The sequence below is a fragment of the Somniosus microcephalus genome, chromosome 8 (assembly GCF_052327205.1).
Source record: "Somniosus microcephalus isolate GS21.2 chromosome 8, FLI_Smic_1.0, whole genome shotgun sequence".
Lineage (NCBI taxonomy): Eukaryota > Metazoa > Chordata > Chondrichthyes > Squaliformes > Somniosidae > Somniosus > Somniosus microcephalus.
Window position 1 is genome coordinate 5,875,535 of NC_140994.1, and position 4,994 is coordinate 5,880,528.

Sequence of the window (4,994 nt, forward strand, 5' to 3'; positions counted from 1 at the left end):
CTATCTCCGTAACCTCCTCCAGCCCCACAACCCCCTGAGATCTCTGCCTCTTGTGGATCCCCGACTTCCATCGCTCCACCATTGGTGGCCGTGCCTTCAGCTGCCTGGGCCCTGAGCTCTGGAATTCCCTCCTTAAACCTCACCGCCTCTCTCTCCTCCTTTAAGACGCTCCTTAAAACCTGCCTCTTTGACCAAGCCTTTGGTCACCTGTCCTAATATCTCCTTGAAGCTCTGTAGCTCTGTGTTAGATTGGGTTTGATAACAGTCCTGTGAAGCGCCTTGGGATCTTTTACAAAATTAAAGTTCCAGAATTTTGACCCAGCAACGAGGATACTGCACTAGAGTGTCTACCAGCGAGCTCAGTTCCTGGATTGGGACTTGAACCTATATCGTTCGGACTCAGAGAGATGCACACCATCAGTGGATGAACCACATGATTGAGGGCAGGAGTGGGAGCCCTGGTTGATTTTTCCCATCCTTAGCTCGGAGAAACCCTAACTAGTGCCAAGGCTGAGGTCAGCTGACTCCGCTAAGGCAACCTTGAACCCCATGCATCAGTAAATAACTCAGGAGCACACACCAATATAATATACACAGGGGCTGGTATTCTCTATAATATACACAGGGGCAGCTATTCTCTATAATATACACAGGGGCTGCTATTCTCTATAATATACACAGGGGCTGCTATTCTCTATAATATACACAGGGGCTGCTATTCTCTATAATATACACAGGGGCTGCTATTCTCTATAATATACACAGGGGCTGCTATTCTATATAATATACACAGGGGCTGCTATTCTCTATAATATACACAGGGGCTGCTATTCTCTATAATATACACAGGGGCTGCTATTCTCTATAATATGCACAGGGGCTGCTATTCTCTATAATATACACAGGGGCTGCTATTCTCAATAATATACACAGGGGCTGCTATTCTCTATAATATACACAGGGGCTGCTATTCTCTATAATATGCACAGGGGCTGCTATTCTCTATAATATACACAGGGGCTGCTATTCTCTATAATATACACAGGGGCTGCTATTCTCTATAATATGCACAGGGGCTGCTTTTCTCTATAATATACACAGGGGCTGCTATTCTCAATAATATACACAGGGGCTGCTATTCCCTATAATATACACAGGGGCTGCTATTCTCTATAATATACACAGGGGCTGCTATTCTCAATAATATACACAGGGGCTGCTATTCTCTATAATATACACAGGGGCTTCTATTCTCTATAATATACACAGGGGCTGCTATTCCCTACAATATACACAGGGGCTTCTATTCTCAATAATATACACAGGGGCTGCTATTCTCTATAATATACACAGGGGCTTCTATTCTCTATAATATACACAGGGGCTGCTATACTCTATAATATACACAGAGGCTGCTATTCCCTATAATATACACAGTGGCTGCTATTCTCTATAATATACACAGGGGCTGCTATTCTCTATAATATACACAGGAGCTGCTATTCCCTATAATATACACAGGGGCTGCTATTCTCTATAATATTCACAGGGGCTGCTATTCTCTATAATATACACAGGGGCTGCTATTCTCTATAATATACACATGAGCTGCTATTCTCTATAATATTCACAGGGGCTGCTATTCTTTATAATATACACAGGGGCTGCTATTCCCTATAATATACACAGGGGCTGCTATTCTCTATAATATACACAGGAGCTGCTATTCTCTATAATATTCACAGGGGCTGCTATTCTCTATAATATACACAGGGGCTGCTATTGTCTATAATATACACATGAGCTGCTATTCTCTATAATATTCACAGGGGCTCCTATTCTCTATAATATACACAGGAGCTGCTATTCTCTATAATATACACAGAGGCTGCTATTCTCTATAATATTTACAGGAGCTGCTATTCTCTATAATATACACAGGGGCTGCTATTCTCTACAATATACACAGGGGCTGCTAGTCACTATAATATACACAGGGGCTGCTATTCTCTATAATATACACAGGAGCTGCTATTCTCTATAATATACACAGGGGCTGGTATTCTCTATAATATACACAGAGGCTGCTATTCACTATAATATACACAGGGGCTGCTATTCTCTATAATATACACAGGGGCTGCTATTACCTATAATATACACAGAGGCTGCTATTCTCTATAATATACACAGGGGCTGCTATTCTCCATAATATACACAGGGGCTGCTATTCCCTATAATATACACAGAGGCTGCTAGTCACTATAATATACACAGGGGCTGCTATTCTCTATAATATACACAGGAGCTGCTATTCTCTATAATATACACAGGGGCTGCTAGTCACTATAATATACACAGGAGCTGCTATTCTCTATAATATACACAGGGGCTGCTAGTCTCTATAATATACACAGGGGCTGCTGTTCCCTATAATATACACAGGGGCTGCTATTCTCTATAATATACACAGGAGCTGCTATTCTCTATAATATTCACAGGGGCTGCTATTCTCTATAATATACACAGGGGCTGCTATTGCCTATAATATACACATGAGCTGCTATTCTCTATAATATTCACAGGGGCTGCTATTCTCTATAATATACACAGGAGCTGCTATTCTCTATAATATACACAGAGGCTGCTATTCTCTATAATATACACAGAGACTGCTATTCTCTATAATATACACAGGAGCTGCTATTCTCTATAATATACACAGGGGCTGCTATTCTCTACAATATACACAGGGGCTGCTATTCTCTATAATATACACAGGAGCTGCTATTCTCTACAATATACACAGGGGCTGCTATTCTCTATAATATACACAGGGGCTGGTATTCCCTATAATATACACAGAGGCTGATATTCACTATAATATACACAGGGGCTGCTATTCCCTATAATATACACAGGGGCTGCTGTTCTCTATAATATACACAGGGGCTGCTATTCTCTATAATATACACAGGAGCTGCTATTCTCTATAATATACACAGGGGCTGCTATTCTCTATAATATACACAGGGGCTGCTATTCCCTATCATATATACAGGGGCTGCTATTCTCTATAATATACACAGGGGCTGCTATTCTCTATAATATACACAGGGGCTGCTGTTCTCTATAATATACACAGGGGCTGCTATTCTCTATAATATACACAGGGGCTGCTATTCTCTATAATATACACAGGGGCTGCTATTCTCTTATAATATACACAGGGGCTGCTATTCTCTATAATATACACAGGGGCTGCTATTCCCTATAATATACACAGGGGCTGCTATTCTCTATAATATACACAGGGGCTGCTATTCCCTATAATATACACAGGGGCTGCTATTCTCTATAATATAAACAGGGGCTGCTATTCTCTATAATATACACAGGAGCTGCTATTCTCTATAATATACACAGGGGCTGCTATTCCCTATAATATACACAGGGGCTGCTATTCTCTATAATATACGCAGGGGCTGCTATTCTCTATAATATACACAGGAGCTGCTATTCTCTATAATATGCACAGGGGCTGCTATTCCCTATAATATACACAGGGGCTGCTATTCTCTATAATATACACAGGAGCTGCTATTCTCTATAATATACACAGGGGCTGCTATTCTCTATAATATACACAGGGGCTGCCATTCTCTATAATATACACAGGTGCTGCTATTCTCTATAATAGACACAGGTGCGTTAGGGCATCCCAATGCTCTTTACATCCAATGATGTTGTTTTAAGGTGTTGTTGCTGTTTTATTGTATAAAACGGCAGCAAATTTGCGCACAGCAAGTTCCCACAATCAGATAATCATGATATGATGCAAATTGGTTTGGTAATAACTAGCTGCTTTTACTATCAGGACTGCCTAGAATATTCCATCAAGGAATAACAAATTAATGTAAGGGTTGACATTGCTGCAAAGTGTTTGTTCCCATCAGCGGTCTTCTCAAATTCCATTAACAATATGCAAGTGCCATAGATAACACACATCAGGCCAGTCAGCATCTGTAAAGTAATGAGGTTGGTTATGAGGGGAGATTTAATTGAGGTGTATAAAATTTTGAGGGCCCAGATAGAGTGGATAGGAAGGACCTATTTCCCTTAATAGAGAGGTTAATAACCAGGGGGCATAGATTTAAAGTAATTGGGAGAAGGATTAGAGGGGAGTTGAGGAGAACTTTTTTCACCCAGAGGGTGGTGGGGGTCTGGAACTCACTGCCTGATAGGCTGGTAGAGGCAGAAAAAAAAGTACTTGGATATGCACTTGAAGTGTCGTTACGTACAGGACTACGGACCAAGTGCTGGAAAGTTGGATCAGGCTGGATCGCTCATTGTCGGCCAGCACGGACACGATGGGCCGAATGGCCTCCATCTGTGCTATAATTTCTCTGATTCTATGAGGTCTCAGAGGTTTAATCCTTCATCAGAACTTAGCTTTGCCTGTCAGAGATTCCTAAGCTAATGTGATACACCTGTATGGAGATTCTAAAAATACAACAGGGAGGGGAAGGGGCCGCATATTCCATTCACAAGGGGCAGAAATTCAACACATGGTTGTCCATTAGGCGTCTGAAAGCCGGGCGGCCAGAAGTTGAAAATCGGAGGTGGAACCTCGGCCGCCCCATTGATGCCCGAGGACTAGCTGACAGCAGATTGAGGGGGGCCTGTAAATGGGGGAGTCGCACCCGCCTCCACCCCCACTCCCACCCCCAACCCACCCCACCCCCACCCTCACCCACACCCTCACCCCCACCCCCACCCCACTCCCACCCTCACCCCCACCCCACACCCCAACCCCACCCCCCACCCCACTCCCACCCTCACCCCCACCCCACACCCAACCCCACTCCCACCCCCACTCCCACCCCCACCCCCACCACCACCCTCACCCCCACCCCACTCCCACCCTCACCCCCACCCCACACCTAACCCCACTCCCACCCCCACTCCCACCCCCACTCCCACCCCCACCCCCA